Source organism: Ranitomeya variabilis, chromosome 7 (assembly GCF_051348905.1).
Source record: "Ranitomeya variabilis isolate aRanVar5 chromosome 7, aRanVar5.hap1, whole genome shotgun sequence".
Lineage (NCBI taxonomy): Eukaryota > Metazoa > Chordata > Amphibia > Anura > Dendrobatidae > Ranitomeya > Ranitomeya variabilis.
In genome coordinates, this window is record NC_135238.1 from 179,695,422 (window position 1) to 179,710,176 (window position 14,755).

Sequence of the window (14,755 nt, forward strand, 5' to 3'; positions counted from 1 at the left end):
GAATTGATGAGCTACTTGGTACACAGTACACTTGACTCACTTCCGTCTTTGTTCCCTGAAGCATGACGGAAACTCCCTCGACTTGGTCTTCTCCTGGCTTTGCTCAGTGGACGATTTCACACACTCCCCTCTCCCGCTCTCTGACCACAACCTTCTTTCATTCTCTATCAAGAACTGCCATCCCACCCAGGTCACCGCCACTTTCCACACTTATAGAAACATACAGGCCATTAACACCCAGAAACTTGTGAAGAACTTGCAGTCATCATTGGCCCCTATCTCCTCCATCTCATGTCCTGATTCTGCACTGAAGCATTACAATGAAACTCTGCAAAGTACCCTGGATGAAACTGCACCTCCTATACATAGAACAACTCGGCACAGACGGCAACAACCATGGCACACGCTGCAAACACATTTCCTGCAGCGGTGCTCCAGATGCGCCGAACGCCTGTGGAGAAAATCTAATGTACCCGAAGATTTCATCCATTATAAGTTCATGCTTAAAACATACAACACTGCCCTTCACCTCTCCAAGCAAACCTATTTTAACACCCTCATCACCTCCCTGTCCAAAAATCCTAAACGTCTCTGACACTTTCCAGTCCCTACTCAACCCAAGAGTGCAGGCCCCAACCACAGATCTCAGCGCTGACGATCTGGCCAATTACTTCAAAGAAAAAATTGACCACATTCGTCCGGAAATTATCTCCCAATCCCTTCATACCATGCACTGTCCTCCCTCCCCCACAGCATCTAGTTGTTGTGAATTCTGCTCTTGGGTTCCCTCCAGTGGTTGTTGGGGGTAGTGCAGTTGCCTCTGGGTTGCAATCCTGGGCAGGTGTTTCTGCTGATTGCAGCTCTGACTGGGCTATTTAGGTGTGCAGGATCCATTAGCCCTTGCCAGTTGTCCATTGTTCCTGGAGGTGTTACATCTCTGTCTGGTTCCTCCTGCTCTGCTGCCAATTCAGCTAAGTGTCTGGTTTTTGTCTCTGCAGCACACATGCTGTGTGCTTTACAATTCAGTGCAATTCATTGTGTTTTTTTGTCCAGCTTAGACTGTGTTTGGATTTTTCAGTCATGTTGGATTCTCAGGACATGCAGATATACATTCCACGTCTTTAGTTAGATGTGGTATTTTTGTATTATCTGCTGTGGATATTTTTAGGGTTTTAATACTGACCGCTTAGTACTCTGTCCTATCCTTTTCTATCTAGCTAGAGGTGCCTCTTTTGCTAAATCCTGTTTTCTGCCTGTGTGTGTCTTTCCTCTTATATTCACAGTCAATATTTGTGGGGGGCTGCCTATCCTTTGGGGTTCTGCTCTGAGGCAAGATAGAATTCCCATTTCCATCTATAGGGGTATTTAGTCCTCCGGCTGTGTCGAGGTGTCTAGGATGTGTTAGGTACACCCCACGGCTACTTCTAGTTGCGGTGTCAGTTTAGGGTTTGCGGTCAGTACAGGTTCCACCTACTCCAGAGAAAGTCTCATGCGGCTCCAAGGTCACCAGATCATAACACTAGTTCACTCTCTGACTTTGAACCAGTTACAGAAGTAGTAATCAGGCTCCTTGCATCTTCTCACCCGACCACTTGCACCAGTGACCCCATTCCATCACATCTCCTAAAGTCCCTTTCCCCAGCTATCACCTCTCATTTAACAAAAATATTCAACCTTTCTCTCTCTTCCGGTATCTTTCCCTCCTCATTTAAGCATGCCATCATACATCCATTACTTAAAAAACCATCCCTCGATCAAAACTGTGCCGCTAATTATAGACCTGTCTCTAATCTTCCCTTCATCTCTAAACTCCTCGAACTCCTGGTCCACTCCCGTCTTATCCGCTATCTCAGATAACTCTCTTCTCGACCCTCTTCAATCTGGTTTCCGCTCTTTACACTCTACTGAAACTGCCCTCACTAAAGTCTCTAATGACCTACTAACAGCTAAATCTAATGGTCACTACTCCATGCTAATTCATTTGGATCGCTCCTCAGCATTCGACACTGTGGATCATCAGCTCCTCCTCACTATGCTCACTCCATCGGCCTCAAGGACACCGTTCTCTCCTGGTTCTCCTATCTCTCTGACCGATCCTTCACTGTATCTTTTGCTGGTTCCTCCTCCTCTCACCTTCCCCTTACTGTTGGGGTTCCTCAAGGATCAGTCCTAGGCCCCCTCCTCTTTGTATCCTGCCCCTATTGTACAAACTATCAGTAGATTTGGGTTCCAGTACCGTCTCTATGCTGATGACACCCAATTATACACTACTTCTCCTGATATCACGCCTGCCTTTTCAGAAAACACCAGTGATTGTCTTACCACTGTCTCTAACATCATGTCCTCCCTCTATCTGAAACTGAACCTGTCAAAAACTGAACTCCTCGTGTTCTCTCCCTCTACTAACCTATCTTTGCCTGACATTGCCATTTCCGTGTGTGGTTCCACCATTACTCCCAAGCAACATGCCCGCTGCCTTGGGGTCATACTTGATTCCGAGCTTTCATTCACCCCCCATATCCGATCACTGGCTCACTCTATTTATCTGCATCTCAAAAACATGTCTAGAATTCACCCTTTTCTTACTTTTGACTCTGCAAAAACTCTTACTGTTTCACTCATTCATTCTCTTTTGTACTATTGTAACTCTCTACTTATCGGCCTCCCTCTTACCAAACTCTCCCCGCTCCAATCTGTCCTGAATGCTGCTGCCAGGATTATATTCCTCACCAACCGTTACACCGATGCCTCTACCCTGTGCCAGTCATTACACTGGTTACCCATCCGCTCCAGAATCCAGTACAAAACTATTACCTTCATTCCCAAAGCGCTCCATGGCTCAGCCCCACCCTACATCTCCTCCCTGGTATCAGCCTACCACCCTACCTGTGCACTCCGTTCTGCTAATGACCTGAGGTTAGCATCCTCAATAATCAGAACCTCCCACTCCTGTCTCCAAGACTTTTCACAAGCTTCGCCATTTCTTTAGAATGCACTACCCAGGTTAATACGATTAATCCCCAATCCCCACAGTTTTAAGCGCGCCCTAACAACGTATTTGTTCAGACTTGCCTACCGCCTCAACGCATTAACCTAACCATCCCTGTGTGGCCCATTCATATAAGTTAAACCATAATCAGGTTCCTCGCATCATGTTCTCATACACTTCATGCAGTTAATAGCACTCTGTGTCTGTACTGTTGCATACTTAGGCAGTTAACTGGTTCATGCAGCTTTACATGAACACTCGATCCTTACACTGTGGCTGGTCCGAACAACGAAAGCAATTGTTACCATCCACCTCCCGTGTCTCCCCTTTTCCTCATAGGTTGTAAGCTTGCGAGCAGGGCCCTCACTCCTCCTGGTATCTGTTTTGAACTGTGATTTCTGTTATGCTGTAATGTCTATTGTCTGTACAAGTCCCCTCTATAATTTGTAAAGTGCTGCGGAATATGTTGGCGCTATATAAATAAAATTATTATTATTTATTATTATGGCCCAGGCCCTCACTCTGTACCATACGTCTACACCAGAAGTAACAGCTCACATGACTGTCCCTTTCTGTGGCCTGATTGTCTTCCTTGGCCCTGGGTTGGCTCACTCGATTCGGGTCCCTCAGTCCTAGTCTCAGGTCGCCGACTCTCGTCACTCGATCCTTCTGGAGCTAGTCACTGGTAATGGCGGCTGTATGCCAACTGCACTGCACCGCACATCCATCCTGTGAAAGGTCCAGGTGTTGACTGCCCCTTCATGGCCCTCCTAGGCCTTTTATAATTCCTAACTGTGTAACAGGTGTCACCTAACCTGATGCTTTCTCCAATCTCCCTGTGGGAACATGCACTTCACTCTTGGGTTCCTACAAATACCATTCTTTTTTTTACTTTCCCTATCGTCTTTGACCAGCAGATGGCAGTGTTCTCTTACACACACTCGTCGTGCACACTTATGTGTCTCTTTACCTCTTCATCCCCGTAGGGTATGTGCACACGGTGTGGATTTGCTGCGCATCCGCAGCAGATTTTACTGCGCAGAAACGCTGCAGACCCGCACTGTGATGTACAGTACAATGTTAGTTAATGGTAAAAAAAAAAAAGATGTGCAGACGGTGTGGAAAAATCAATGCGGAATTGCTGCGGATTTCAAAGAAGTGCATGTCACTTCTTTTGTGCGGATCTGCAGCGTTTCTCCACCCCTCCATGTTAAAAATCCACAGTGGCAAAATCCGCAGCAATTCCGCATAAAAACCGCACAAAATCCACATAAACACCGCGGCAAATCCGCTGCTGCTGCGGATTCTGCCACGAGCTGCGGATTTTGTGCAGAAAATTCTGCACCTCTTTTCTTACGTGTGCACATAGCTGTACAGTTACCAAGAGTGTTTCATGTCCTGAAGTACACAGACAATTCATGGATATAAAGCAGCTCTATATAATGCATTATTTTCCCAGTGGTGGCGCTACATGGAAATTAAACACTTGCTGTCCGGTTTCTTTACAAATTACAACTGATTGCTGGAAGACGTATTCTGATAAAATTTGTATCTAAAGACCTTTCTAACAAGTGGGTACTGTCCGAAACAAAGAATAGGGTCATGTCAGCTCAGGTGCACCCTTCCACGATCAGTACTTTATTTATAATGCAGAAAGTAAACTTCCAGGCCAATTACTGGCTTAGCTGAGCCTACATACTGGCTTAGCTGAGCCTTTATACTGGGGGAGCTGGGCCTACATGCTGGCTTAGCTGAGCCTTTATACTAGGGGAGCTGAGCCTACATACTGGCTTAGCTGAGCCTTTATACTGGGGGAGCTGTGCCTACATGCTGGCTTAGCTGAGCCTTTATACTGGGGGATCTGGGCCTACATGCTGGCTTAGCTGAGCCTTTATACTGGGGGAGCTGGGCCTACATACTGGCTTAGCTGAGCCTTTATACTGGGGGAGCTGGGCCTACATGCTGGCTTAGCTGAGCCTTTATACTGGGGGAGCTGAGCCTACATACTGGCTTAGCTGAGCCTTTATACTGGGGGAGCTGGGCCTACATGCTGGCTTAGCTGAGCCTTTATACTGGGGGATCTGGGCCTACATGCTGGCTTAGCTGAGCCTTTATACTGGGGGAGCTGGGCCTACATACTGGCTTAGCTGAGCCTTTATACTGGGGGAGCTGAGCCTACATACTGGCTTAGCTGAGCCTTTATACAGGGGGAGCTGGGCCTACATCCTGGCTTAGCTGAGCCATTGTACCAGCGCGTTTCCCTGACTGGTGGCATTACATTCTTCAGCTGGCCAAGGCAGGAACCTGTGTCCATGTTGCTCCTCTGACCGTGGCTTCCAGCTTGTTATAAAGTACTTGTACTTCTCTCTCATCCCACGGAAATAACTAATGCCGGCAATGGCAGAACGTTTCTTGATCTGCTATAGGTGGCGTGAGAAATGCTGAGTGTTGCCTGGAGATCGGGATTTTGCTGCCATTGTTTCATGATTGAGTAGAACAGGTCAGCACCCTCCGAGTCACGGACTGAACGCCTCTATTTTATTAATAGGCCCTATGCTTCTTTCATGAGCTTTTAGCCAGAGGCTCCAGAGCAACAGGTCGTGCGACAACAGTTCTCTTACAAGTCGTGCAGTCAAAAGCATTTGGGCGACTTATCGCACGACTATTTTGGAGCTGTGATTTTTGCCATGTTGCAGACATGACTGCTCTACGGTATATTCTCATGTTTCTTACAAACCAGACACCCACCATAACTATGGGAACGATTCATTAAAACTGGAGCTACAATCTTGCAGAAAAGTCAGCCGGTGTGAGAGCCAACAAATTTATTAAAGCGAATAACTCCTCTGTTTTCCACTCTGTTGTTTTGTGAGAGTGTTTCTGGAGCGCCCCCACACCGCTGCAGGGCCGAGGGGTACCCGGAGCCGGGCCTCTGGGTCTCTGCTCTGGGGTTGTCACGGTGGCTAGACCCGGTCCGTGGCCCTGTCTGTCAGTGGGGGACGTCCGGTGCAATAAGTGGTGTTGTAACGGTGCAGTTGTGGGGTGCAGGTCGCGGTAAATAATGAGGACACCAGGTTGCAGTCTCTTTACCTCTTTACTGAAGATCTCTGAGTCCTCAGTCCAGAATACGGTTCACCAGGCTGCGCAAGTCCGGCCGGTCCAATGGCACTTCCAGAGTTCTCTTCACAGGAGGAAATCTGTGCCTTCCCCCTAGCGCTATGTGTTGTAGTCCTTCCCTGCTGTGCTTACGGAAAGTACCCCACAACTGTTGTGTCTGTTTCTGATGTTCCCTCACAACTCGACTAGATGATGTTCTGCTAATCTTCTGTCCCTCCCTGAGGTTCGGGTAGGAACGGCACCCGTTTGACGGGTAGGCCTGGAGTTCTTCCGGGACCCTAGAGACGCCCCTCTCCCGCAATTGCCTCCCAAGACTTCATAGGTGATTTGAGTTAGACAGCCCGCCTGAGACTGACTGCCCTGCCGCTGTTTGGAGTATTGCTTGAAGCTGAATGTTATTCTACTCCCTCGGCGTTCCGGCCACCGGTAGTGCGCCTCAGTAGGGTGTTGCTTCGGTCTTACAGCACGACTCCTACTGGTATTTCTCCTTTGCGTGATCCCGTTTCTCACTCAGCACAATCTATCTCTCTTCTAATCCTTTCTTGGGCACCGCCGCTACCCGGAGCAGGCACGGTCCCGTTACGTTCGTTCTCGTTGCCAAGCCTCTGTCAGGATCCCACCCCTGACAGAGACCCTACTGTATCTTCCCCTACAACACCCTCTGCCACAAGGTGTTGCCTGGTTCCAACCCAGTCAGCTTTCTGATCTAACTTCCTGCCTGACCCCCAGTTTACCCACTATGGTGGGGAGTGGCCTAATGAATAGCACCCTTAGCTCCCCCCGGAGGCCCGGCTGTGAAATGTATTGGTGTCTGTGATACCTGATCAGATGAACTCCTTCAGTGCCATCGGACGCACCATAGCTCCCCATAGTGGCGGAGCCACAGTACTGCAACGACCAGGACTCTGGGGCGCTGCACTTCTATGATTGTAGTTTTCTTTTATCCCTGTCTTTCTGTCCCTCATCTCCCTGGTTGGGGAAGGAGTCGGATAAGGGTTAAGTTCGGAGCATAGATAGGTATGAGTTGCCTGTGTCCCACCTTCATTAGTAATCCGTGGAACAGGCACAGACTAAGGCACCTCTAGTTCGAAGGATCGGGTAGGGGCCCACAGTGCATGACACTACGTGACATCCAATTTCTTTCATACAAGTGCTTTCTGTGATTTCCACGGATAACACTCGTACCTATGATGGTACTGCTGCGAAAGCCCATCTCTCCCTAAACCCCTCATCCCCCCCCCCCCCCGCCTAATACTTGCTAAAACTGGTACAGCCATTCCCAAACTACATGGGACTCGGGCTCGGACTGGTCCACAGGGTAACAGGGGAATCCCCCGGTGGGCCCCTGTGCGGACCTGGGACCCTAACCTCACTATATGGGCAGTATTTGGTATAATTCACTTGACTCACTCTGTACAGAAAAAAACAGCATCATTCATTAACCAAACTACCCAGTTTATTAATAAATAGAGATAGAAGTAACTTTGTGACAAGGGTGGTGTAATATTAGTATGCAGGTGAAAAGTGGGCCCCCCAAAGTAATTTTACTGGTGGGCCCTTGGCACCCCAGTCCGACACTGATGGGACTCTATTGTTCTTTTAAAGTTATGCATACTGGCACAAATCAGGGCTAGAGATATAAGAATTATATATTCCGGATGTCCACCGAGAGATCTATAGCTCACTGAAATAGCTAGGAGCTAAACTCAACGAGTTGCAAGGAGCGGATTTCTCCGTAAGGGGGTCATGTATCTACGCAGTGTTTATACTTAAAAGAACCCCCCTGACTTGGTGAACAGTCTGATCATTGTGTCGTTCGTATACGAGGTTCATACAGCGAGTTATGTATAGAAATGGTTTGTCATAACGCTAAGAAAGGGGAGGATTCAGCCTCTGAGTGAGGTCACCACAGGGGGAGTGCCTTGGTTTTGGGCTGGGAGATAAGTGAGCGAGACATCAGTCTTCACTAGTTTGTCCTGGGTCTAGCTGCAAGACTGATGAGTGATGCATCTAGATGTATGCTCCTCCCCCCACAGCATATGGTCAGCCATGAGATGAAATATGAACGAAATGTAAGTGTTTCAACTTTAATCCCATTTTATTTGTAATTGTACTGTACATACGATACTTGTCTACTTTTCTAATATCTTTTTATACTTCTGCAAACACTGCCTACTTTTTGGAGTAAAATATATAAAATTACTAGCTTTGTCCTGTGCGTTTGGGAGATTTTGTAGCGACGGCGGCGTTGATAATTATTGTTCCCGCCTGAGTGGGAGTAGTTATATTGCCCTCACTGCAGTGTGCCCATTAGCCAGTACAAAGTAAGGCAGCCTTTCTGGCAACTAGTTATCCTAGGTGCAGTACCCTGTCTGACCTGAGGGTAGGGGGCGCCAGAGAGCTGCAAGTTCCCAACTGGAACTAGGAAGTGGGATATAGATAAATCCCCTTCAGAAAGGAACCAGGGGTATCCAAACAACCCCGGTTCATGATAAATTGGTGTGAATGGTGGGGAAGATAAGGGTATCCTCTCCGTGAACCATGACAGCGGTATCCACCGCTAGTGCCTGCATCAATGCGGCAGATCTGGGATATGGTGCACGCGCTGTGCACCATATCCTAGATACGCCGCATTGATGCAAGCACTACCATTCCCATTTAAAGGGACACAACCTATTGGCACACACTCTGATTTAGTTTACTACCGAGTTAGCACTCTTGTCGTTTTGGACATCTTTGAAGTAAAGTGAATGGTAACTGTTGAAGGTCTAATTTTGACCGAAACCTTTTCTGTTTACTACCTCGTGAACAACATTAAATACTGCTATTGATCATATTGAGTGCTGAGTTTTTGATACATATCTAAATATGGAGACCTGGATATGGGGACATGACAACCATATGGGTTATAGGGATATAACTCCGATATGAGGACCTGGATGGGGACGTGTAAATATGGGGACCTGGATGGGGACATTTCTAAATATGGGGTCATAACTACAATATGGGGACCTGCATATGAGAACTTGAATGGAGACATAACTGCAATATGGGGACCTGGATATGGGGACCTAACTACAATATGAGAACCTGAATGGGGATATAAGTGCAATATGAGGACCTGTATGGGTACTCATCTACAGTATGGAGACATAACTACAATATGGGGACCTAGATGGGGACATAACTACAATATGAGTGCACATTTGTTATCACCACATCCATAAGGACCCAAGCTCTAAAAAAAAAATGGTATCACTAAAAATGTCAACAAATGCAGCCCACCAAATTAAATTTTTTGTCTATATGCGGCCCATATACCCACCCGAGTTTGAGACCCTGGTCTATGGTGCCTCAGAAAATATTGGAGACTTATCCAATTTTGATCCGAGCGTTGGATCAAAATTGGCAATGCAAGTCTATGGGTCCATGAAAAAATTGGACCTCACTTAGATAACATCTGAGCGCGTTCTGATTTTCAAGGACTATCAAAGAGAAGGTGGAGAATTTTTCATTTTTATCGTACGAGAAGAACTGATGACACTTGGACCACTCGCTGATCAAAGTCTGATTAGAATAATTGGTCTGATTTTTCTCATACGTGGAAAATAATGACGTTTGAATGAGGCCTTAAAGAAGCACTCCTCCTCTCTTCAAAGTTTGTATTCTCTTAATATATTGCCGCCATCACATAGCACTGTGCACTTACAATTGCTCATTTTGCCTTTGTACCCAGCTAATCCTTCCCTTTTCCATTACGTCTATGATGTCATGTGATTAAAAACTGACTAGCTGTATCCTTCTAAGCTCTGTGTAGAAACAGGAGGTCAATTTTCCCTGTATGAGTCATCAGTCACTGCAAAAGTCCCTGGCAGGGAGAGGAGGGAGCAACTGGGTCAGGAGGTGAAGAGGGAAATGATAAATGCAGGGAAAAGAGATTTCCTGTTCTTTCATAAAGCAGAGAAAAGAGAAGAATAAACTGGGTAGAAAGGCAAAATGAGCAATTGTAAGAACACAGTGCTATGTAATATGATGGCTGCAATATATTAAGTTGACAAAAACTTTGAGAGGAGTGCTTCTTTAAAGTGAATTCTAATTCAGTGAATACAGATTTTACCCATGAACTGAGATTTAACAATCAGTCCAGCAGGAGAAAGAGCGGATTTCTATAAACTACCGTATTTTCCGGCGTACAAGACGACTTTTTAACCCCTGAAAATCTTCTTAAAAGTCGGGGGTCGTCTTGTACGCCGGGAATCGCCTTGTACGCCGGGTGTATATGGTGGGTGGGGGGGGGAGTGATCCTGATGACGACGAGGGGGCGTCTCACAGGAAAGTGAGTATCCCCCATTACCTTATCATAGCGCTGCAGCGTGGGGTCTCTGTGCTGGGAGCGGCGGCTGCTGTGCTGTGCTGTGCTGTGCTGTGGCGGCTCCTCTTCTGCAGTGTGGGGCCTCTGGTGCTGTGGGGCGGTGGCAGCGGTGGCGTATCTTCATGCAGTCGGGGCTCCTCCGGCATCTCAAAGCCTAGAAGCCCCGCCGGCAACTCCATCGGTGTAATGCGCTGGCCTCCGGGAAAATGGCCGCTGCTTAGATTCAGATCTCGTGTCCCGAGATTTCGGGACGAGATCTGAATCTGAGCATGCACAGCCCCCAGCGGCCGGGCCACCGCATCGCACCTATTGAGCTGCCTCCGGGAAAATGGCCGCTGCTCAGATTCAGATCTCGTCTCCCGAGATCTCGGGACGAGATCTGAATCTGAGCAGCGGCCATTTTCCCGGAGGCCACCTGACCGCATTGTACCGATGGAGTTGCCGGCGGGGCTTCCAGGCTGAGATGCCGGAGGAGCCCCGACTGCATGAAGATACGCCGCCGCCACTGCCCCACAGCACCAGAGGCCCCACACTGCAGAAGAGGAGCCGCCACAGCACAGCAGCCGCCGCTCCCAGCACAGAGACCCCACGCTGCAGCGCTATGATAAGGTAATGGGGGATACTCACTTTCCTGTGAGACGCCCCCTCGTCCTCATCAGGATCACTCCCCCCCCCCCCAAAAGGCACATATTCACCGGCCCTATAAGACGACATACGGTGTATAAGAAGACCCCCAACTTTTAAGAAGATTTTATTTTTTAACTGGTAAAGTTGGGGGGTCGTCTTATACGCCCAGTCGTCTTATACGCCGGAAAATACGGTATATTAAAATATTTCTTATTTTAGTATCTACTATTGATTTACAGCTGATAATTGCATCACCTGGACAGGCAAGCATTCCATCACCTGTGCAATACTAAGGAAATCCTGAAAACAAGACCTGTTGGTGGCTCTTGAGGACTGGAGTTGGGGAACACTGTCCTAGAGTGATACTTGGAGCGTGTCCTGTCCTGATCTGCGTTTGTGGATCAGACTCGGCCATTAAAGTCTATAGGGATCCGTGAGACAAATTCAACTTGGAAGCCTTCCGATTTGCTTGTACGTCTCTTGGATCTGTTGCTTAGTGATAAACTTTCATAAAAATGTGACCTTCCAAGGGGTTTATTATTGGCTTAGAAGCGAGCACACTTCTTCATTGAAGATAAAAAAGGAAGCAACTAGGATGACAGCTGAGAAAAAAATAAAAGCATAGTTTCACTTGTCTGGTATGGTGACACTCTCACAGATGTATGTAGAGTCAGTGAGTGAGCGCGGGGTGGACAGGAATGGTGCGGCGGTTGGAGGAAGTTCCCAGAAGTATTGAGGTGGATGGCGAAGACACCAGGAAAATGGAGTCTCTGAAGATGAAGGATAGAGTAAAGGAGTAAACGTGGTAAAGAAGCCCTCGCTTGCAGCTGATTGGTCGACATAAGTAATGCACTTCTGGAGGCTGGTACTGAAATGTGTTTGCACTGCGCTCCGCTGATGATTGGCCCTCCCATTGGAGTGAATGGCGCGGCAGGAGCATGATCAACTTCTGTTCCATTGAGCCAGGTCTCGTCAGACGATCCCTAGGGGGCCACGGAAGAAATCAGAAAGTTATCCCCTATACATTGGATGGGGGGGTTGATAGGGGTTTGGAAGTTTTTTCCTGCGGCGTTTTGTGCAGCCTTTTGATTGGACAGTGCCTTGTATGGAGTGATTTTTAACAGGAGAGTCTTCAAAGAAGTGACATGTACTTTTTCTCCCATGAGATGTATGAGGCCTGTCCCACAGGTCCAGATAATTCCGGTACCAGAAAAATCTGTACCGGAGTTATCCGTGTCCGTGTGTCCGTGAGCTCACGTCGGCCATCCGTGTGGCACACGTGCGGCAGCCGTGTGCCGCCTGGGTACCACACGGACCATGCAGGAGCAGCGTTCGCTGGAGAGAAGATATGAAAAATCCTTTTTTTTTTTTTTTCCCGTGTTTAAAATAAAGATCCCTGTCCCCACCCCCTGTGCGCCCGCCCGCTGTTACTAAAATACTCACCCGGCTCCCTCGAAGTGTCCTCTCCAAGCCGCAGCTTCTCCAGTATGAGCGGTCACGTGGTGCCACCCATTACAGTCATGAATATGCGGCTCCACCTCCCATAGGGGTGGTGCCGCATATTCATCAACTGTAATGAGCGGCACCACGTGACCGCTCATACAGGAGAAGCAGCGGAGAGGAGAGAGGAGACATCGCAGGAGCTAGGTGAGTATTTCTCTGCATCTGCAAGGGGCCGGGCGGTGCACTGGGGAGGACACCAGCAAAGTTTATTTTTAACAAAAAAATAGAAAAAATTGATCTTTCATCTCTTCTCTCCAGCGAACGCTGCGGGGGAGAAGAGATAAATGCAGCCTTCAGCACCACACAGGGGGGACAGCGCTTACTGTAAGCGCTGTCTCCAGCACGGCACACGGATTGCACATGGACAACATCCGTGTGTGGTACGTGTTTTACACGTACCCATTGACTTTAATGGGTCCGTGTAATCCGTGCGCTCCCACGAACACTGACATGTCTCCGTGTTTTCCAAACGGACACACGGTCCGCGAAAACGCGCTGACGTGCAGAGACACATTGATTTTAATGTGTCTACGTGAGTCAGTGTCTCCGGTACGTGAGGAAACTGACACCTCACATACCGGAGCCACTGACGTGTGAAACCGGCCTTAAAGGGATTTTCCAAGCTTGGGGTTCAAATCTACTGTCGTTCGGAGTGACTGCAGAGTTGAGTCCTCGCAGTGTGCAGTGTGCGCGCTGTCCGGATTCTCTGGTGCTGGGAGCAGGCGGGCTTATTCATGCAGTCACATGCCAAATAAACATGCGCTGCCTCACTCAGTACAAGTCAATTACAAATCACATACTTGAGATAACATAACCGCCCGCTACCGGCAGTGGAAAATCCTGACAGTGTACAGTTTGCGTGCTTTGTGGATTCACAAGTCTACAGTCATATAGACTGCAAACTTGAGCCCTAAGCTTGGACAACCCCTTTAATTAGTATGAATAGAGTTTACTAGTGATGAGTGAACGTGCTGGGATAAGGTGTTATCCGCCCATGCTTGGGTGCTAACAGAGGGTCTTTGGCGTGCTCTAATAATATGTTCCGAGTCCCCGCGGCTGCATGTCTCACAGCTGTCAGTCACAACTCATGCAGGGATAGCCTGTTTGTTAGACAATCCCTGCATGTATTGGGCTGCCGAACAGTCACGAGACATGCAGCGAGGGAACTCGAACATATTATTCGAGCATGCCAAAGACACTTGGTTAGCACCCGAGCATGCTCAGATAACACCTTCCTGAAGGAAGTGGTCCAGAGTAATCCAACAGTGCACACCACCACCGGGTGCATGCTGACAATCGGCACATGAGACCCAGGTGCAGTTTACATCTTAGGATCAGCACTTACAACCGCATACGTTACTATTCCAGGCTTGAGAAGTCATATTTTCCCTTTATTAATAATTCAGATACAAGTCTTCTTGTAAAACCAGTCAGAGTATTGTCAGCATTATTATTAGCATTTTTTAGTTAAAAAAAAGCTGCAATCTTTTTTAAATGTCTGTATAATTCATGCGTCCTTCCCTTTGTACCTGAATGAGTGTCTCGTCTTTGCATTAATATATTTGTGTTAAGAATATGCATTTCCCATAACTGCACATAAATGGCCTGTGTGATTGTGATTACCATTTCCGAGCATTGGTTGCAGTGTAAAGTTTGGCTGAGGAACGATTTATTTATTGTAGCAAGATGTAGGGTGAGGCTGGTTTATCACTCATTTTTGGGTCGGTATTTTACCTTCATATTTATAAGCCAAAACCAGGAGTGGAACATTTAGAGGAAAAATTTAATAGAAACATACGCACCACTTCTGTATTTATCACCCACTCCTGGTTTTGGCTTACAAATACTGATGGAAAATACTGACCAAATACTGAATGTGTGAACGTGGCCTTACGACTGCAAATCTTAGGCCTCTTTCACACAACAGTTTTTTGCCGTCAGTCACAATCCGTTGTCCCGATGGATCCGTTTTTTCGACGGATCCGACGAAAAAACGGATCTTTCGCATCAGTTTTTTTTTCATCCATTTCTTCTGTTTTCGACGGATCAGTTTTTTAAAAACACCCAATGGGAGGCTCCCAAATGTTGTTGGCTACTGAACCTATATACAGTGTTTCTGCAGCCCATCTTTGACAGGTTGAAGAACA